General features: G+C 37.5%; 1 protein-coding gene across 1 annotated transcript in view; it reads right to left on the minus strand.

The window, feature by feature from the left end:
• Nucleotides 1–22064, minus strand: part of LOC150104672 (general transcription factor 3C polypeptide 6-like) — a 129907-nt gene extending 107843 nt beyond the window's left edge. The window contains exon 1 of the mRNA XM_090395259.1: nt 21846–22064. The gene's annotated coding sequence lies outside the window, so the exon portion shown is untranslated. The remainder of the gene's footprint in view (nt 1–21845) is intronic.
• Between the last annotated feature and the right edge of the window lie 1233 nt (nt 22065–23297).

Consider the following 23297-nt stretch of genomic DNA (forward strand, 5'->3'; position numbering starts at 1 on the left):
AAGTGCTATTTTCATTAATACATCAATTTTTTTTTGCCATGGTCACCTGATCACCATCAACATCCACAAATATCACCCTTCTATAATTATTACTTTCCCACAAGTGTTTCCCACTTAGTCCAAAGCATTTCCAAAGGAAATGCTTTGGACTAAGTCCTTACTGTGTTCGTAATCTTCTTACATCTGGTCATTACATTTTATCTTATTTCTCTTCTACACACAAATCCTTTTACAACACTACCCACCTAATTTCAGTTGTTCATTCCTTCCCAAATGATGATTTCAATATGATCTCATACAGCTCACATTCATGTGAAATGAAAGAGAAACTTGTTGCTTACCACAAAAAAAAAAATAATAATAATAATAAAAATAAACCATGAAGGGTCAAAGCTGTATAACTGAGAGGAGACCATCAATTAGCCTTTAAAGGAATGGGGAGAACCGACCAGGGCTTCTGACCTAATGTCCAATCCTCACCTTCTCGTGGTGCACCCTGATGGGTGCACCTGGATACTGAACAAACGAGGATGGGCTGGCAATTTGCGATTTCGCCAAACAAATTGTATTCTTATTGACTTAAACCAATATACAAAATGATGGTACAACATGACAAAATTTCATGATGGCTGGGGACGTCGCCTGGTTAAACAAGGCCCCCGTTGTTTTCGCCAGGGAACCAGGGCGAACAGCGAAAAGTCAGCTAAAGGAACAAATCTGAAAGCATACCCCAACTCAATATCATCAGAGTTAAAGATCAATACTACCAACATAATGTTGAAAGTTTATTTTTCACTTGGTTAGACTATAATAAATTTAGTTTAATCCTTTATCCAAGTGTGAGCAAACAAAGTTTGTGCCTAAAAATATCTTCAGGACTAGGGTAAGGTAGTACAACACTGGGCAACTCGTAGCAAAGGTGGACCAAGCTAACATTACTGCTATCTCAGTATCTCCCATAATGCAAAGCACATCTCCATGCAGACATGTATACTGCTATGCATTAAGGGAAGGGCCACTACCCAGACAAGGAGTGATGAGAGCTTGGTCAACCTTTGCTCGGAGTTGCCTGGTGTTGCACTACCTTACCTCAGTCCTGAAGATATTTTCAGGTGCAAACTTTGTTTGCTTACACTTGGATAAAGGATTAAACTTAATTTATTATAGTCTAACCAAGTGAAAAATAAACTTACAACATCTTTCTCTAAATCCAGAGTAATTGAATAATAAGGTGGTACACCTGTTGGCAACTCCTATAGGTAAATATGGCCTCTCCTATTGCTTCAGCCTTAGTATCTCCACGTTTGGGTAAGCCACCTACTGACGAGACCTCAATAAAGGTTGAAACCGGTTGGTATCTTGGGTGATGAATGGCAATGCTGTAGACCGTGAAGATTTAACTGAGGCTCGGCTGTTGCTGTCACCCAGGACCTGAGTGGGGTGGGGGTAATGAATGGCAATGCTGTCACCCAGGACCTGAGTGGGGTGGGGGTAATGAATGGCAATGCTGTAGCCTGTGAAGTTAACTGAGGCACAGCTGTTGCTGTTGCCCCTCCAGATGAACAAACGAGTGTTTCTGACTTTCTGATCCTGCGGGTCGCTCATTATTGGGTGATCGGGGAATTTTACGAGTTTTTAGAATGGTATCCCCTGCACTTAAACATAGGGAAACTGGTCTGGGTAGTGGCCCTTCCCTTAATGCATAGCAGTATACATGTCTGCAAGTAGATATGCTTTGCATTATGGGAGATACTGAGACAAGGAGTGATGAGAGCTTGGTCCACCTTTGCTCGGAGTTGCCTGGTGTCGCACTACCTTCCCTCAGTCCTGAAGATATTTTCAGGCACAAACTTTGTTTGCTTACACTTGGATTAAGGATTAAACTAAATTTATTATATACTCTAACCAAGTGAAAAATAAACTTCCAACATCTTTCTCGAAATCCAGAGTAATTCAATAATAAGGTGGTACACCTGTTTGCAACTATGAAAAATAAAATTCCAACATTTCAGATACTTAGGCACGATTTTTAGTGAAGATGGTAAATTAAATATGGAAATAGACAACAGAATCAACAAAGCTGGTTTGGTAGGAAGTCAATTGAATAAATTCATATGGAATAAGAGAGAAATTAGTCAGAACACTAAATTAGCTGTATACAAGACATTCAAACCAGTTTTATCTTATGGATCTGAGAGCTGGGTCAGAAGTAAAACAATTGACCAAAAACTAGAGACTGCAGATATGAGATTCCTGAGAAAGATTAGAGGCCTGAACAGATGGCATCAATAGGTTATCATATTAAAAACAAGGATATTAAGAAAGAACTAGACATTGTCAACATCCAGGAATGTGTTAGTAGAGCTAATCTCAGGTGGTATGGTCACTTAAACAGAATGGGCAAGGAAAGATTAGCAAAACAAGTGTTCTCTGCCAGGTTGGCAGGAAAACGAACCAGAGGAAGACCAAGATATAGGTGGATTGATATGGCAGAAAGTGCCTTAGACGATATTTCTATCGTTGTCAATGTTGGTGTCTTGACAAGTAACAGACTGATTTGGGGGAAAATTGTAGATAGGAAATTAGTAATGATGTAAGTTTGTCCTGTAGTACTATCATATCCTGTACATCCCCTTGAGGGTACATGTCAGGAATTTGATGACGATATGCAACAAGAGTGGCATTTCAAGACTGGTACTTTATACTTTCTTTACTTAACCAGAATTGGATAGCTTATTTTGCATTCTCTATTGTTTCTTCTTTATTACACTTGACTGGTAATGTGATTAGAAACCACTTACTGATAGACTGATACATTCTTTCTCATCACACTGATGATCAAGATCTAAAACCTTCATATTTGTTTTATGATGTCAAGCATATCAGTTGTTTCAACAGAACAATCTGTATTCTATTATGAGTGAGAAAAAACTGTATGATTAGGTTAAAGCCACATTCCATAAAGTGGTATGCAGTGTGGCTTTTATATTATCTTCACAGACTTGCAAATCAGAGAATGTTCAAGGATTCACATGACGGGAGTTCCTCAGTGGAATATGCTTTATGATCAATTATGAGCACAAGCAGAGTGAATACAAGGTCAGCAAAGAATACATTCTTGTTATTTGTTTACTTACCTTAATGCTGTCCCCCCCCCCATTCATTGAAACTTAAATTCATCATCATCGTCAAATTCCTGCCATGCACCCTCAAGGGGTGTACAGGATATGATAGTACTACATGAAAAAAAATTACATCATTACTAACTTCCTATCTACAATTTTCCTCCAAATCAGTCTGTTACTTGTCAAGACCACAACATTATCAGATCTTATATTTCTATCATCTAAGGCACTTTGTACTGTATCAATCTAACTATATCTTGGTCTTCCTCTGGGTCGTTTTGCTGCCAACCTAGCAGAGAACACTCGTTTTACTAATCTTTCTTCACCCATTCTGTTTAAGTGACTATACCACCTGAGATTAGCGCTGCTTACGCATTCCTGGATGCTGACAATGTCAAGTTCTTTCCTAATATCCTCATTTTTAATATGATATTGCCATTGATGCCAACTGTTCATGCCTATAATCTTTCTCAGGACTCTCATATCTGCGGTCTCTAGTCTTTGGTCAAGTGTTTTACTTCTGACCCAGCTCTCAGATCCATAAGTTAAAACTGGTTTGAACACTGTCTTGTATACAGCTAATTTAGCGTTCCGACTAATTTCTCTCTTATTCCATACGAATTTATTCAACTGACTTCCCACCATACCAGCTTTGTTGATTCTGTTGTCTATTTCTATCTTTAATTTACCATCTTCACTAAAAATTGTGCCTAAGTAGCTGAAATGTTTTACTTGTTCCACAGGCTCTCCATTCACAACACAGTTGACATTTTCAATGATTCTACCAATTTTCATTGTCGTTGTCTTTTTATTGCTGACCTTCATACCATATCTATTACAACAGTTATTCAATTTAGTCAAGAGAATCTTGCAGACCTGTAGCGGATTTATTTAGGAGTATAACATCATCCGCATAAAGCAAAGAGCTGACATTAACAACTCCAATTTTGATATCATGTTTAATACCACTTTCCTTCATAATGTGATCCATATAGATAATGAATAACAGAGGGGATAATGTACATCCTTGTCTCACACCAGATTTAACATTAAACCATCTTCCTGTACTTCCTTCAATTCTAACTGCTGACTTACAACTCAAATAAAGTGTAAGTATTGCTTGATATAATGCCCCATTGACACCATATAACTGTAGCGTATTGAATAGCTTCTCTCTTGGCACCTTGTCATATGCCTTTTCCAAATAGACAAAACTTAAATACAGATCTTTGTTATATTTCCATGCTTTCTCGACTATTTGTCGTAAAGTGAAGATCTGATCCTGACAGCCTCTATTTGGCCTGAATCCAGCTTGTTCTTGACCAAGTTTTTCTTCCACAATTCTTCTCAACCGTTTCTCAAGTATACTTACATAGATCTTGCCAGGAACAAACTTAAATTTTAAATTTAAAACATAAAAATGGAACAAAATTTTGCATTGGTGTATTACTTGTATCACCTATAAATGAATAAAATTTGATGCGAAGGTTCCCATAAGTTATGTGCACAGGCTGTGTATTCTACTAGCCTGGAGGAATCAGAAGTAGCAAAAACCTTGGGATGATTGAATAAAAGTGACCAGCAGAGATAAGAATGCAGATAAGACTAGCTCATTGCTGGAAATGCATGATTTGAGAAATATATATGTTGATGTACTGGTTACAGTTCATAATATGGATGAAATAATATGCTTACCAACTTACAAAGTATTAATAAATACTAACATGAACTGAATAACAATCCAATGCAATGGTATAAAGATACAAACTAACATACAATAATTGTAACATTTTATAAATTTGATAATAATAAATTTCATAATACCGTTACGAAAAACATTGTTAAAAGTACAACCAAATGTGGACATAAATTTATTGCCAGCAAACTAATAAATTATATTACACAAAAAAACGTGCTATAAATTTTGTACAAATTAAATTGCAATACATTTTTGGCAAAAGTTACAAACTTCCTAAGGATGAAGTTAAGTAATTAATGTACAGTGCTTACAGAAAACTTGGTAGGAAGAGATTTCAGTAAGAACATGTCCACCCCCAAACTGCGATGAAGCTCTTACAACATCTTACCATGCTTAGCACCAATGATTCAGAAGTTCTCGAGGCAAACTGGCCCACTTCTGCTTCAGAGCAAGAATAAGGCCTTGTTTGTTTTCTGGAGGGGAATTTTGAACAGCAATGCATCTCTCTCTATTGCATCCCAAACATGTTCTATAGAGAGATCTGTGGAGCATGCTGGCGACTCAATTTGATTAATATACACATCCTCCAGAAATATCTCCACTGATAATGCATGATGGCATTGTCATCCATATAAAATGAATTCTCAGTCTACAGTACCACAGAACAACCAAACATGATGCTCAAGAACTTCATTGCAATATCATTCACCAGTCATAGTCCATTTGTTACAGCGCTTTTAGCTCAGTGCATCCATTAACTTAATTCCTCACCATACCATGACCCAAGCAGCACCGTATCTATCTCTTTCAAGAAAATTCTCAGTACACATTCACACCAGATCAAGTGTCATCTAGAATCAGAGATAAAACTAAAACACTAAGACTCCAAACTTTGGAAATATCAGTAATTCTGAGGCCTTCAAGCTTGCCAATAATTCTTCTAAACATCAAATCATCTAGATGATGTCTTTGAGACATTACAAGACATCCAAGTTTGCAACTTTCTTTCACAAAAAGAGCTTCCTTAAAACAAAATTTGCTTAATGCAGCCTTTTGCCCCATTGTCTAATACATGACCGCTTTGCCCGTGATTCAAAAATTTGAATGTGTACCTGCTTTCTACTCAAAATCATCACTTAAACTACCACAAGTTGATACATCTGAATTTGTGGTTGTAATCTTCAGAAATGGATCTCTTGCAAGGCATGAAATGCATTGCAAGAGAGAGGAGTGGAGTGAGTTTGAAGGAAGACTGGATTTGTATAAGCGTGATGGCCTACACCTGAATGTGTTTGGTATCAGGAGTCTAGAAAAACTAATAACTGGCATAAGATCTAAAACAGAGAGTCAGGGAAACTAAATTATAAAGGGAGGAATAGTGAGAATGTGAGTGTAAGAGCAACAATGTTATATAACTGTGTTAATCATGGGAATGGACTTAGTCATGGAAATGTTGACGAGGAGAGAATAATTTTGACTTTGTGTTCGTCCAGTTCGGATCCCATCAAACGTGTGCAAAGATGTCTACTTGTATAAGGCACTGGAGAAGAATAGAGATCTGCAAGTTGTCCAACTGTGTCATGCAGACTACAGACAAGAGTATACAAAAGAACAAATAGATTATTGTCTATACATGAATGCTAGGAGTATCAGAAACAAAGGGGTAGAGTTTGTTGCCTAAGTTAATATGTTGGAACCTCAGATTGTTGGCATCAGAAACAAACATAGTAACTGGTATCGAGTGTAAAGGGTACAGCATTTTTAGGAAGGATAGATAGGAGAGGAGAGGCATGCTGCTAATAATATTGGATGAATTGAATCCAGTTAGAGTTGAGATCTATGATTGTAGTACTACTAATAATAGTATTTCAGGTGGCAGTGAGTTTGAAGCCATCTGGTGTGAGGTGGAATCTAACAACATCAATTACATAGTGGGGTGTTGTTAAGGACCTGATGGATCGGTTGCTAGTGATGAAGAAATATATCACCAAATACAAAAGATGAGTGCAAAAAGAGTAATCATAATGGGAGACTTCAATTATCCAATTATTGATTGGATAGCAGTAGAATCTCATGAGAAGAATGAAAATACATTTAATGGGCTGTTGCAGGACAACATCTTCAAGCAGCATGTGAAAGAAGGAACTTGAGGTCAAAGAGCATTAAGTTGAATTATAGTGTCAGAGGGCATTTCAGTTTTAAATACATAACTATTCTGCCTCCGGTTGGTGACAGTGATCATGCAGTACTCACTTGGGAAGTTACTAAGTTTATGAATATTCTCTTCAGAAAAGGTTACATGCTGAACTACAAAGCAGGAAATTATGACCAACTGAGGAGTAAACAGAGTTCAGTGGAGTAGGATCGGTTGATGGATGAGAAGAATATCGACATTGCATGGGAAGCATGTAAACTACTTAAATGATGCAATATCAGAATGTGCTCCGAGAGTTTGAAGAAATAATACGGTAAGAGTCAAATGGATGCATAATCTTATTAAGCAAGAGATCTGTAAGAAAAGGATGATGTGGAAGGAATACTGTGTGCATAAAGATGATGTCCGTTATGAAAATGATAAGCAGAAGGCTAGAATAGTCATAACTGTTGTACAGAAAGCAAAATCTGAGTATAAAAAGAAATTGACTCTGCATTCTAAAGACAACCCAAAAGAATTCTATTGATATGCTGCAAGTAAAGGAAAGGATGAACATGAAAGAATAACTCTACTAAATGCAGATGTTGTGAGGGTTACAGATGCAGAAGAGGTTGTCAACTAATGGGTGCCCATTTTGTTAAAAACTATCAACCTGGTGTAGGCAACATTGAGTTCACTGCTGCCTCTTTAGTGGATGAAGAAACTCAGGTGTATGAAGACAAGTATTGCAGCTGTTGCACAAACGGAATAAGGAATAAGAATTCAGCAATAGGGATTGATGAAATATCAGCACATGTGCTAAAAGAGTGTTCACTGAACTGGCTATTCCTTTGACCAGGCTGTTTAATATGAGTCTCAGAACAGGGAAGATTCTGCAGGAATGGAAAGATTGTATGGTAATTCCATTGCACAAGAGTGGTGCAAAGACTGATGTATCCGACTATCGACTAATTAGTATCTGTGGTGTGGTGGTGAAGATTTTGAAACAAATGGTTACGGCTAACATTCAGAAATGGGTTGACAATGAATCTCTACTTTTCAATGAGCAACATGGGTTAACTAAAGGTAGGTCATATTTTAGCAACTTGCTCACATTCTATAACATGTTATTACCATTGAACTAGACATGGGGAATGGACACACCATGATACTACTAGATTTTGCTAAGGCTTTTGACAGAATACAGCATGGTAGACTGTTGCATAAATTGGAAAATATGAGTTTGGGTGATAGAATATTAGTGGATAAGAGGATGGCTGACCGACATATACCACTTGTTGATATCTGTGTATACAGTGGATGTGAGTGTGCAAGATTTAAGGTAACCAGAGGTGTACCACAAGGATCAGTGCTTGTTCCGCAGTTATTCAATCTGTACATTAATGATATTGGGAAGGATTTGACAAGTAACATACAACTATTTTGCTGATGATGCAAAGACAGGTAGGTTAATCAGGAAAGCTGCTGATATGCAGTACTTGCAGAATGATTTGAATAGGCTATAATTGTGTGCATGGAAAAATGGATGTCAGTTCAATATCGGTAAATGTAAATTCATTTACTTTGGCATGATTACATAGCTAATGTCATATTATACAGGCAGAATAATGCTAGAAGAAACTGATGAGGCTAGTGATTTTGGAATGTTAGTAGATAGGAAGATGAAGTTCAGGGGCCATGTAGCAAAGATTGCAAATACAACAAGAGACAATTGGAATACTGAAACGAACGTTCGCATACAAAAATAAGGATGTCATTTTGCCTCTTTACAAGGCCTTGATAAGACCTCACTTGGACTCTTGTGCACAGGTCTGGTCTCCTGGTTTCTGTTGTGATTCTGATATATTGGAGAGAGTGCAAAGGAGAGTTAAAAATTATATCAGGATTGTGGAATACTGATTAAGAATTTGTAGACTGCAGACACTAGCAAACAAGAGAAAGGGGAGGGGTGATATGATTGAAACTTAAAAACTTCTAAAAGAGTAATACAGGATTTCAATTGATGGAATTCTTCAATTTCAAGAGTGGGGTAAAGAACAAGAGGACATCCTTGTAAGCTGAGAATGAATGCTGCTAAGAAGGGGATGAGGGCTAGATTTTTCTCTTATAGGGTGGTGCATGACTGGAATGGATTGCCATTGGATGTTATGAGTGCAAGCAGTGTGAATGAATTCAAGAATAAGTATGATCACTGGTGCATGTGGTCACCCTCGATGATTCCATGGCTCACTGGAACTCTCTTAATAATGATAAAAAAAGATTAGCTGATGCCTTTTTATTCCCGTATAGGGAGAAGCTATTTTAGCCCTATCTAATTTTTGGAGACTGAGTGGGCAGTTCAATCTCCACTGGTACCCAATCAGAGATAGTTGGCCAAGTCTATCACTAATTAAGCGGCACGCAGTGAAGGGGAAGCTCAACAAGTACCGCCATCTCGTGGTCCCTAACACAATATATTTAATATCTGAAATACAGTCAATTTTCTTGAGGTTACAGGATGAAAAACTCGAGTTTCAGGGAGAAAAAAAACCAGCTTGCCCGTGCCAGAGATCGACTAAATAGGGAACCGGTCAAAAAAAGGCTTGGAAAAATTTCCTCTAGTCGCCAACTAGATTCGAAACCAAGTCTTCCTTCATTTGGTCAAGCACTGTGGTATGCAAACGCCACATCAACTGAGCTACACAGGCTCCAAATAATAATAATAATAATAGTGAACAACTTCCAGAATGGTACAATAGACTTCATAATAAGATCTACTGCAGACATATAGCATCTATGTAGTTCCTGTACATCCCATGTATATTCTCTAATATATTTTCCTTTTCAATAGTGGTTAAGCTGATATCTAAATATGCTAGTGTGGTTTCCTGGTGATGTTTTAATTTTTTTTTTCCAATTATACGTCAAATCCTAGAATCATAAGTAGATATATACAGAATCCTAGTGACAACAATAGTGAACCTACTGAAAAGATTCACATCCACATAAATTTACCTTGTTCTGGTAAGAGAGAGAGAGAGAGAGAGAAGTGACTGTGCATCCATGAGAATGATGCAGGATTTCTATTTGAATACTAGTTAGAGTTCATAAGGATGAAATAATGTTTACCAACTTGCAAAGTGTTAATAAATACTAAAACAACTGACAGTGCAATACAAGGGTAAAAAAGACACAAATTGAAAACATACAAGGATGGTAACATTTTGTAAATCTGACAACAGTAATGTTTTCATGCTCGCAAGAAATATTACAAAATATATATATACAGGATGTCCCAAAATTCATGCAAGATTTAAATTTAGCGCCATTTGTGCGGTAAAGTGTTGCCAACGAGAAAAAAAAGACAGCGTGACAGCTGACAGTTCAGGGTTATTAAAAATGGAGCGCTACACGAAAGAGCAACGCATTTTCATTGTTGAGCAATATTTTAAAAATAATGAAGGTTTGGCAGCTACAGTTCGCAATTTTCATACAAAATATGGTCGGAATAGTGATTTAACTTCAACTATGAAAAGATTAATTAAAAAATTCAAGGAAACTGGATCAATTAGTGATCTTATACACTCTGGCCGTCCTTCAACAAGTCGTTCAACAGAAAACATCGAAGCAGTTCATGAGAGTGTTGCTGAGAGTCCAGGAACATCAATTCAGCACCGTGGTCTTGAATTGGGCATTTTGGGAGGACGCTCTCTACGGCGTATTCTCACGAAAGATTTGCATCTTTATGCTTACAAAGTTCAATTGACTCAAGAACCGAAGCCTACTGACCACACACAGCAAAGAGAGTTCGTTGAATGGATTATGGAACAACAAGTGGATGCTTATTTTTCGAACAAAATCATCTTCAGCGATGAGGCTCATTTTCATCTTGATGGCCTCGTTAATCGACAAAATTGTTGCATTTAGGGTTCAGAAAATCCACGAGTGATTGTTGAGAAACAAATGCATCCACAACGTGTCACTGTTTGGTGTGGATTTTGGGCTGGGGGCATCATCGGTCCATTCTTCTTCGAAAATGCGGCTGGTAAGGCAATAACAGTTAATAGTGCTCGCTATCGCGACATGATAATCCAGTTTTTTGTGCCTAAATTGCAAGATATGGATGTGGACGACATGTGGTTTCAACAAGACGGTGCCACATGCCATACAGCCCGAGAAACAATTCAATTACTGCATGAGTCATTTCCTGGTTGTGTAATTTCCCGTTTTGGTGATCAGAATTGGTCGCCCAGATCATGTGACTTAACGCTGTTGGACTTTTTTCTTTGGGGTTTTTTGAAGTCTAAGGTTTATGCCAACAAGCCCACGACCACCCATGCCTTGAAGGAGGAAATTGAGCGCTGTATCAATGAAATTCAGCCACATTTATGCAAAACTGTCATGGAAAATTTCGACAAAAGAGTGCATATGTGCCAGCAGAGCCGTGGGGGCCATTTACCCGATATGCTATTCCATGCATAACCCTATACTGTACACTTTATGAATCAATAAGAAATTACAATTTTTAATTAAAAACCTGTGTTTTCTATCAAAATTACTTCTTGCGTGAATTTTGGGACACCCTGTATATATATGTATGTATGTGTGTGTATATATATATATATATATATATATATATATATATATATGTATGTATGTATGTGTATATATATATATATATATATATATATTTAATATATATATATATATTTAATATATATATATATATATTTAATATATATATATATATATATATTTAATATATATATATATATATATATTTAATATATATATATATATATTTATATATATATACAGGGTGTTCGGGATAAATTTGACATATTTATAATTAATTATATTTTTACGTAAGTTACATGTATTAACACACACTTCTCTTCATTTAAAAGGTTGGACCCTTCTTCATTCATATACAAGATGTCAGAAAGGATGGATAGCTGGAACCCACCTGAATCATGGAAGAGAATAACTTGTATCATGATGATTCGTGCCCGCCATCAAAATAAGGATATTACGACTGCTGCCCAATGCTCCCTGAATACAGTAAAAACAATCAGGCATGAACTAGAGACTTGCAATGGTGACTACGAGGATGTAGCAAGAAGAAAGATCCCTAGCAGACGATCTGATTGCGTTCGTACAGCAGAATTCCTCGCAAATCTGCAGGAACAGGTGTTGAAGAACCCTGGCATTGGAATTCGGGCTTTGTTCGTGGAGTTGCTAACTGTAGTCAAGCCCTGGATAACAAGGGTAGCCAATGGTAGGCCGTATGTATGGCAGCAGGATTCCGCCCCTTGCCACACCTCTGGGAAAAGTCAAAAATGGTTGTCTAAAAATTTCTACGACTTCACCAGTCCAAATGTTTGGCCTCCAAACTCCCCAGACCTTAACCCCATGGATTATTTTGTATGGGGCGCAGTTGAAAAAGACACCAATCGCACTTCCAGTAATACAAAAGCCCAGTTAATGAATAAAATTAAAACAGTTTTTGCGGCCCTTCCCAGGGAGACTGTAGCATCAGCTTGTTCGAGGTTCCGAAGCAGAATTGAAGCTGTGATCGATGCTAATGGTGGTTATTTTGAGTAAATCTTGTTGATAGTATTGTAATTAACTCTGCCTGTAATGTTTTTTTGTCAATTCATTAAATTTAATAGATACAAAGAAGATTTTCTTTTTCCTTACGAAACTGTCAAATTTATCCCGAACACCCTGTATATATATATATTTAATATATATATATATATATTTATATATATATATATATATATATATTTAATATATATATATATATTTAATATATATATATATATATATATATTTAATATATATATATATATTTAATATATATATATATATATATATATATATATATATATATATATATATATTTTTTTTTTTACAATAACCAGATTATTGTTAAAGTACTGTAAAAAAAAAACTCCTAATAAATTGAACTGGCAAATGTATTAAAAATGTGAGTTAGATATCTTGGAAATATAAATTTTACAACTTTTCAGTGTTATAAAGGTTTATTATCATCACCACGAGATCTTCATGGAATTAAGGCTCCTTATGACAGTTCCACACTTCAAACACAATGTTCACCAATTCAAGACAAACTATTTCTATACGCTGAGCACGCGCACACACACACACACACTACATAAAAGAACTCTTTCCCATTTGCTTATTACCCTACAGACAAGAACTCTCACTCTTCTTAATACAACTTCTAGGGATGGCACCTTACTTTGCTGCCATCTCCCATCCTTATGAAATATCAACCCTCGTATAAACCCTCATATAAACCCTCAGCCAACTTATGCCTCTATCATATCATTCCTTCTTATCTACCTGGCTCCAGTAGTAGTGGCATTCTCCCAGTCTATCTTCATATATTAACATTTCAGAAATGACATGCTTAATAACTTCTCCAAAATCTTTTCATCTTCCTGAAAACCTAGAATAACCAAATATACACATAACAGTGCTTATCAAGCTCTTGTACATAAGAACTTAACTATTGTTACAGATATCAACATCTTCCTAATCACTGCCTTATCACTTGTTATATTCATAATTCTTGCAACTTGTGCCCTCATTTCAAGGTCAACAACTCCAAATGATATACCAACATGAGTAAATAAAGAGCATCTCATTCTTGCATCACAATTCAAAATTGAACTGTTTGCACCCCTCAGAACTTGTTTTGTAAAATAATAGGTCCTGGAAGCAGGAAAGCTGAAAAACAAAACAATTCTGTGTCAGTGTTAATAAAGGTGTTGGTATACCATACCATTGCATATGACCTAAAAAAAAAAAAAAAACACTAGTTCCACTTATCCCTATTCACAGATAGTCTGTTCAAATCCTCACCGAGTGATCAATTTTGCTACTCATAATACATAATTTAGGATTTAGCTAACCTAATTGCATTCTTATTGGCTTAAACCAAAATACAAAATGATGGTACAACATGACAAAATTTCATGCCAGCTGGGGTGTCACCCAGTTAAACAAGGTCCCCATTGTTTTCCCCAGGGAACCAGGGTGAACAGCAAAAAAGTCAGCTACTGGAGCAAATCTGAAAACACACCACAACTCAACACCACCAGAGTTAAAGACTGGTACCATCAACATAAGAAGCCAAAATGGCAAAGAAATGGAGCTATCTGAGGAATTAGATAAGTGCCAGATCGACATAATAGGGGTGACTGAAACAAAAAAGACAAAAGCTGGCGAGATCTTTCTGAGCAATAAATAAAAAATATTATATTCAGGCAATGACAATCACAGAAAAGGAGTAGTAGTCATTGTAATCAACACTGAATAGGAGGCAAATCTTCTTGAACGGCAGGCAGTCTCAAATAGAGTGATGTGGGCAAATATGAGAACGGGGGAATTGGACAATGAGACTTATTTCTGCCTATGGTCCCACAGAAGGTTCTACTAAGGTAGAAGTTGTGGAATTTTTTGAGACTTTAGAGAAAGCAACTGACACAATGAAAAAGGAAAAGTTGGTCCTTTCTGAGGATCTAAATAGCAGAGTAGGAAATGATTGTCAGACATACAAAAATATTTTGGGAAAATTTGGAGAAAAGAGCAAAGCTAATAATAATGGCAAATACCTGTTGCATTCTGCTCAGGACATGGATTGGTTATTACTAACACCATGTTCCAACATAAAAATGTGCACAAATTCACATGGAAAGAAGAGGCAAGGAATAAGAAAAGCCTCATTGACTATTATTATTATTATTTCGGGCTACTCCAGGGAGTCCTTAGACTCATCGAGGGAGGCCCTAAACATCATGTCAACACAACTATTCGAAATTCTCACAGTATCTATCATACCTTGCCTTGAACTCGCTCACTGTCATAGCACCCACAACAGACTCTGGCAGCTTATTCCACTCATTTACCACTCTAAAAGTAAAGAACCCAGCTCTAACACCCCTGCTAACCACACTCTTGCCCAGCTTCCATAGGTGTCCCCTAGTTCTCCCACCACCAGTCCTGATCTCAAAAATATCCTCTGAATTAATCCTATAGAATCCTTTTAGCAATTTGAATGTCTCAATCATATCTCCCCTTTTCTGCCTATCAACCAGTTTCTGCAACCCACAAATCTTCAACCTGTTCTCATATGGTTCATTCCATAGGCCTGCTATCATTTTAGTCACTCGCCTCTGGATCCTCTCCATCTCCTCCCCATCAAGAAGGAACCGAGGTGACCAAATCTGGGCACAGTAGTCGAGATGAGGTCTTATCAGGGCTCGGTACAGAGGTATAATAACTTGCTTGTCTCTGCTCGTCAAGGTATTTTTCAACGACCAAGTGAGTTGATGAGCTCATTTAGCTACTTTTGCAATGTGCCCCCTAAACTTCATCTCCCTATCCACCAACACTCCCAAGTCCCTGGCCTCATCAATCTCTTGGAGTACAGTTCCACCAATGTGGTATACTGCTGCTAATCTTTTCACCCCAAAATGCATAACCTTACATTTTGTCACATTAAATTGACATCCATTCTCCTTAGTCCGGAACTCCAATCTATCTAAGTCATCCTGCAAGACTTTGACATCTTCTGTGTTCACTATCGCCCTACCCAACTTTGCATCATCAGCGAACAAATGAACTGTTCCACTTAGATCCTTCCCTATATCATTAATGAACAGATTAAACAGCAGTGGTCCAAGAACAGAACCCTGCGGCATACCATTGACTATGTTATTGTTGATAGTGATGTTTTCTCCCTAGTACAGGACACCAGAGTGTACAGAGGATTTGAAATTGGAAGCGATCACTATTTAGTCTTGAGCAGGATAAAATTGAATTTCATATTGAAAAGAATAACATGTAAGAAAGTTTTAAAGCAAATAAAAGTTGAGCAGTAGACTAAAATACACAAAGATTATTGAAGAAAAAATGAGAGTTTGAGAACAGTAACCAAACTTGGAGATTCAGTGAAGAAAACCCTGATTAATTCAGCCAGAGAGGCATGTGGTGAGGTTGTCTGCAAGGATAGAAAAATCAGACCTCCATGGTGGAATTCTGATTTTCCTGGAAGTTCCTGGCATATAAGTTAGCTTGTGCTCTTAGAGAATCTTCTTCTTTTTCTGCAGCTTTTCCCGCTTAAGTAGGGTCACTGTTGGTGGTGAGTCTCCTCCACAACTTCCTGTCTTGGGCTGTAGCCACATCCAAGTTCTTCATCCTCAAGTCTTCTTCCACCATCTCCCTCCATCTATTCTTTAGCCATCCATGCTTCCTCCTCCCACCCTGCACATCCATCTGCATGACCTTTCTTCCCACATACTCTTCCTCCCTCCTCATCACATGACCAAACCATCTCAACCTTGCCTCTTGTATCTTTGCTCCTAATTTCGTAACTTTCACAGTTATCCTTACATAGTCATTTCTCAGATGATCCTTTCTGGTCACACCGCACATCCACCTTATTCTAACCTCTGCTACCTCCATCCTGCTGATGGTATTTTTCCTCAGGGCCACATTTTCCAAAGCATACATCATAGTTGGTCTCATTACTGTTCTGTAAATTTTGCCTTTGAGATTGATCAGCACCCTCTTATCACATAGCACTCCAGCCAACTCTCTCTCCAGTTCCTCCATCCTGCTGGTACCCTGCATCCCGCTTCCTTCTTAGCCTCACCATCCTCTTTCATTGTTGAACTTAAGTATCTAAAGTCACTAACCTTCCTGATGACATTTCCTTCCAGCTCCAGATCTGTCTCCTGGCTGCTATTCACCTTGCAACACATATACTCTTTCTTACTTCTGCTCAGTCTCATACCTCTCTCTTTCAGTACTTTCCTCCAACTTTCCAGTTTGGCTGCCACTTCTTCTCTTGATTCTGCACACAGCACGATGTTATCTACATACAACGCATCTTCTCTCACTTCCTCCATCACCACCTCCATCACAATATTAAACAGTAATGGACTTAATGCAGACCCTTGATGCAAGCCAACTGTCACTGGAAAACTTTCTGTCACTCCCAAGCAGGTTCGAACACTTGTCTTCACATTTCTGTACATCTCCTGTACCAACCTGACATATTTCTCCAGTACCTTATTGTCCCTCAGACACCTCCAGACTTCTGCCTTGGCACTCTATCATACCCTTTCTCCAGATCAATAAATACCAGATGTAGCTCCCATTGCTTCTCTCGAAACTTTTCCATCTTCCGTCGTAACACAAAGATGGCATCTGTCGTCGATCGACCAGGCATGAATCCAAATTGCTCCTTTGCAATCTCCACCTCCTTCCTCAGTCTTCCATGAAGAACTCTTTCTAGGATTTTCATTGTGTGGGACATCAACTTTATTCCTCTATAATTCTTAGTCTTGTGCATCCCCCTTTATCCTTGAAGATCCTTTCTGGTCACACTGCACATCCACCTTATTCTAACCTCCGCTACCTCCAGCAGGATGGAGGTAGCGGAGATTAGAATAAGCTATGAGGAATGGAGGAAAAGTACAAGAGTACTTTTCTTCCATTCCTCGGGTATATTTTCCTGTTGGCAAACTTTCATGAACAGGTCCCAAAGCAGGTCAATTCCCTCTTCCCCCTAGAGCCTTCCATGCCTTAACTGGAATCCTGTCTGGGGCCCACCGATTTTCCATTCTTCATCCTCTTCATGGCCTCTTTCACTTCCACTCTACTGATGTTCTGCACCATCCCCTCAGAAGGCTGCCCATCTTCTCTGTGAGTCCTCGCATTTTTCTCATTCAAATGAGAGCTCTACTCCAATCATTCCCGATGATTGGAGTAGAGCTCTCATAGTACCCATATATAAAGTTCCTGGTATGATTTATGCAAGTATGAGTGTTCCTGGTATGATTTATGCAAGTATGCTTGAGAAATGGTTGAGAAGAATTGTGGAAGAAAAGCATGGGGAAGAACAAGCTGGATTCTGGCCAAATACAGGCTGTCAGGATCAGATCTTCGTTTTACGACGAATAGTTGAGAAGTCATGGAAATATAACAAAGATCCGTATTTAAGTTTTGTCAATCTGGAAAAGGTATATGACAAAGTGCCAAGAGAGAAGCTATTCAATACGCTACAATTATATGGTATCAATGGGGCATTATATCAAGCAATACTTAGTCTTTACTTCAGTTGTAAGTCAGCAGTTAGAATTGAAGGAAGTACAGGAAGATGGTTTAATGTTAAATCTGGTGAGACAAGGATGCACATTATCCCCTCTGTTATTCATTATCTATAAGAATCACATTACGAAGCAAAGTAATATTATACATGATATCAAAATTGGAGATGTTAATGTCAGCGCTTTGCTTTATGCGCACGATGTTATACTTCTAAATAAATCCGCTACAGGTCTGCAAGATTCTCTGACTAAATTGAATAACTGTTGTAATAGATATGGTATGAAGGTCAGCAATAAAAAGACAAAAACAATGAAAATAGACAGAATCATTGAAAATGTCACGTGCATTGTGAACAAAGAACCTGTGGAACAAGTAAAACATTTCATCTACTTAGGCACGATTTTCAGTGAAGATGATAAATTAAATATGGAAATAGACAACAGAATCAACAAAGCTGGTATAGTAGGAAGTCAACTGAATAAATTCATATGGAATAAGAGAGAAATCAGTCGGAACACTAAATTAGCTATATAAATTAGTATACAAAACAGTGTCCAAACCGGTTTTAACTTATGGATCTGAGAGCTGGGTCAGAAGTAAAGCACATGACCAAAGACTAGAGACTGCAGATATGAAAGTCCTGAGAAAGATTACAGGCGTGAACAGATAGCATCAATGGCAATATCATATTAAAAAAAAAGAGGATATTAGGAAAGAACCTGACATTTCAGCATCCAGGAATGCATTAGCAGAGCTAATCTCATATGGTATGGTCACTTAAACAGAATGGGCAAGGAAAGATTAGCAAAACAAGTGTTTTCAGCCAGGTTGGCAGGAAAACGACCCAGAGGAAGACCAAGATATAGGTGGATTGATACGGTACAAAATGCCTTAAATGACAGAAATATCAGATCTGATAATGTGTCTTGATAAGTACCAGACTGATTTGGGGGAAAATTGTAGATAAGTTAGTAATGATGTAAATTTTTCATGTAGTACTATCATAGCTTGTACACACCTCAAAGGTACGTGTCAAGAATTTGATGATGATGATACACAATTTACAGACAGAATATTATTGGGTTGTAGGTGGCATTATGTAATTTGTAGATAGTAGAGATGGTGAGTTGGGTACTGTGGTGTGCCCTTCCTCAATAAGTCCTTGAAGGTGTCATAATAAAAATAACTTTACTAAACTTGTTTTATCTCCAAACTGCATATTCTCATTTAAGCAATATTTATTATGATTATTGCAGGAACCTCCATAGAATCCTAAGACTCATCATAGGACACCCAAATTACCAATACTTCTCCATTAACAGACAAAGCACTCATAACTGAATCAAGCAACCCATTCCATTCTTTCACCATTCTCCAAGAAAAAAATCTCATCGTCTTACAGCGATAACCTCTTGTTCTACCCCCCCCCCACTAGCCAAATGCTGAAACGTTTCCCCTGCATCAATCCTATAAAATCCTTTAAGCAACTTATGTTTTTATCATACTCCTGCCCTTTTCACCTATTAACCAACTTTTGCAATCCACAAACACTCAATCTGTCCTCATAGGGTGCATTATACAGTCCACACATTATTGGTCACTCACCTCTAGATTATCTCCACCACTTCCTCATCCGCAAGGAAACCTAGATGACCAGATCTGAGCATAATAATCCATATATGGTTGTATCAAGACTTTTAAAAAAGGAATGATAACTCCCTTATCTCTGCTTGTTAATGTGTTCTGGAAATATGCCCTCTAAACTTCAGCTCTCTATATGCTACTACCCCCCCCCCCAAATCCCTGGCTTCATCCATTTCCTGAAGTACAGTTCCCTCAATGTGATATACGTATAGCTTGTTTTCTGTGCATCCCAAAATGCATAACTTTTCTGCATAACTGACACTTTTCTACATTAAATTGACATCCATTATGTTTTGCCCATACTGTCAGCCTATTTAAATCATCCTGCAAGCTCTCTACATCACTTGATTAATTATTATCCTATCCAACTTTGTATCATCAGCAAACAACTGAATATCTCCCTTCAAATTATTTCCCATATTATTTATGTATAAATTAAACAGCAGTGGTGCAAGCATAGAGTCCTGCAGGACACCACTTGCCACCTGCCTTCTCCAGAAAAATGTCTTTGGAAGGTGGCTGAGCAATCTTAAATTGCTCAGCCACCTTATCACTTTGACTACCACTTATATGAACATATTATGGCATACAATAATGAGCTTCAAAACCTTTGTAAAACAGTCTGAGAACAAAGTTACGAGTTTATCTTCTATGATAATGCCTCATCATACACAATTTACTAATGGTTGGCCAAAGTGGTTAGCATATCCACTTTCCACAAAACCAACAGGCTGCAGTTTTGAATCCCTCCTTCAGCATTTATGTTTATGACTGCCTTTATGAGGGAGATGAATTTAATCACCTGATGCGAGACCACTACTTTGCTACTGGAGGCCTGAAATGGTTTCATGTGTGATCTCTAGATCAGTGATATATAAAATTAATAAAATTGAAGGGAAAAAAAAAAAAACTTTAGCTCACTAATGGTACAAATGTACTATAGGTTTACAGAATCCTTTCATGGGTGGGGACCACAAAAAAAAAAAATAATAATAATAATCTTATTTAAATACTATCTTGTGATGTGACAATCTTCAAAGGCATTGGTAAACTTTATATATTAGAGAAAGTGCAAACCCCTTCTTTTCTAATCTGTTGCTGCTGTACAAATATACTGCTTAAATACAACCTCCCATTAACAAATGCTTGGTGACGTAGTAGTGTCCTATCATCTGCTTTGTGCAATGCAGTAGCAAAGCAAGGTTTTTGGCCTCCTTGGCAAATTTCATACCTATGTGCCTTTTTAGCATGACCATTTCAATAACTAGGAAAATATCCTGTCACTGGAGCCATTCTGACACCATTGCCCTTAACAATTGTTACAATGCTGTAGCATTCCTATGTGACTGTTAAAATGATTTCACTCTCTTCAAACCCTTTTGGGCTCATAACCTTTGTAAGACACTTCTAAAATGGCATCTCCTGGAATCAAGACTCGATGAAAGAGGCAACAATAAAATGCAACCTAACAGAGACAATATCTATCAAACCTCAACTTAAATTGATTAAATGTCTATGCACTCACCACCTCATTTGGAAAAGCATTCCACTCACCATGCAAAAAGAGTCCTACTACACTCTGTTATGCACACATTTATACAACTTCCAAGAATGATCTCTAATCCATATCCTCATCCTTCCGCTTAATTACCAAACTCTGCAAGTTACATTCCCTCAACCTGTCATCATTCCACAAACTCGTCACTACTTTTGATATCCGGCTCTGAATATTTGCCAATGATGGATTCTCTCCCAGAAATCCAGAAGACAAAATCTGAGCGCAGAATTCGAGATGTGGCCTAATCAAAGGCCACATCTCGAATTGTCCTTATCATGAACATGATAAGGACAAATCTTCGATTGTCCTTATCATGAACATGTATAAGGACAATCGAAAGTTCATGTGCCATGAACAATGTATAGGGACATTTCTTTGCGCTGTTTCTTCATATTATAAATCGCTAATGCCTAATATGAGCGCTGAAAATCTTTGCGCTGTTTCTTCATATTATAAATCGCTAATGCCTAATATGAGCGCTGAAAATTACTTTGCAACTAAACTCCATAAAACTGAAATGAATTATACTGTACGAACATGATACACCAATATTTCTGTAGCTCGCTTCAGCATAAAGAAATGTAGCAAAAGAAAGATATGGGTGAAAGTTCACCTAACTTGAGATATAGTTTACTACTTTACTACACTCAAAACGATATCATAAAAACAATAATAGACCACATCGCAGTGGAATAATTATATTACATTACATTCACATGATTAACAACGATATATATTAAACTACAAGTTCTATTAATGTCATAAAACACTTGCGAACTTCATTCACCTAGCGGTAAATAAGATAGTAATAAACAGACTTGTCCAGTTATTTGTACTGTACTTCATTAATAATAATAATAATAATAATAATAATAATAATAATAATAATAATAATAACAATAATAATAATAATAATAATAATAATAATAATAATAATATTATTATTATTATTATTATTATTATTATTATTATTATTATTTGACACCTCAACCAAACACTAAAAAAAGCTGATGGGCTTGGTAATGAAACTCATTAAAACGTGAAGAACAGTGATGAGCTAAGCGTTAATTCTGAAGTATATATGGTGGTGTTGGAGGGCAAAAATGAGGACAAATATAATATGACATTATGATCTTTTTTTCCCGACGGAAAATTATTATTATTATTATTATTATTATTATTATTATTATTATTATTATTATTAGACACCTCCAGGGAGTCCAAAGACTCATCGCGGGAGGATACCTGCTCCACAACTCTGCCTCCGCCGCTCAAACCACCAACTGAGCACAACTACACCACCGCCATCTACCGCAGACTACCACCACTAGTATTTCCAAAGAAAGGCATTGGATATGAGGCAGGAGCGAGCAAAAGAGTTAACAGTATTGATAGGTACGAATGATTTCAAAGAGGGGACAAAGAGTGTGTCAGAATTGATATCAGGAGGCTGCTTAGAAGGATAAAAGAGAGTAGTGTAACAGGAAAGGTAGTCAGCGTGTTGCCTAGGTATGACTATGCTGAGATGAGGTGGAGAGCAAGGATTATGAATGATATGCTGGCTGAAATGTGTGAGGAGAGGGGGGTACAGTTTGTAAATGTGTGGAATGAGATTGAGGGGCGAAGTGAGCTGTATGAGAGTGATGGACTGCATTTGAGTGGCTATGGTGTGAGTCGCTTGGAGAGACTGCTGCTGGAAGGTAGAGAAGTGAATAGAGAGAGAATGAATCATGTCGAGTGAGAAGTGATATGGAAGAGTGGGAGAGTAAGACAGGAGAGATTGAAGAGGTGGTTATGAATGGGGAAGTGAGTGGTATGAGTATAGAAAATCACAGAATGGGTGTGCAAGAGGAGCAGGGAAACGGAGAGGTTCAGGGTGGAAAGTGGTACACATCATGAGAAATGTGGATGCTCCAAGAGGAGGTGAGCATGAGTAGGCAGGAAAGGAATGGGATAATCAAGAGGAAACAGTTGGAATTGAAAAGGGAC

The sequence above is a fragment of the Typopeltis vanoorti genome, chromosome 7 (genome assembly GCF_054136105.1).
Source record: "Typopeltis vanoorti isolate ZY-2024b chromosome 7, IOZ_Tvanoo_1.0, whole genome shotgun sequence".
Classification (NCBI taxonomy): Eukaryota; Metazoa; Arthropoda; class Arachnida; order Uropygi; family Thelyphonidae; genus Typopeltis; species Typopeltis vanoorti.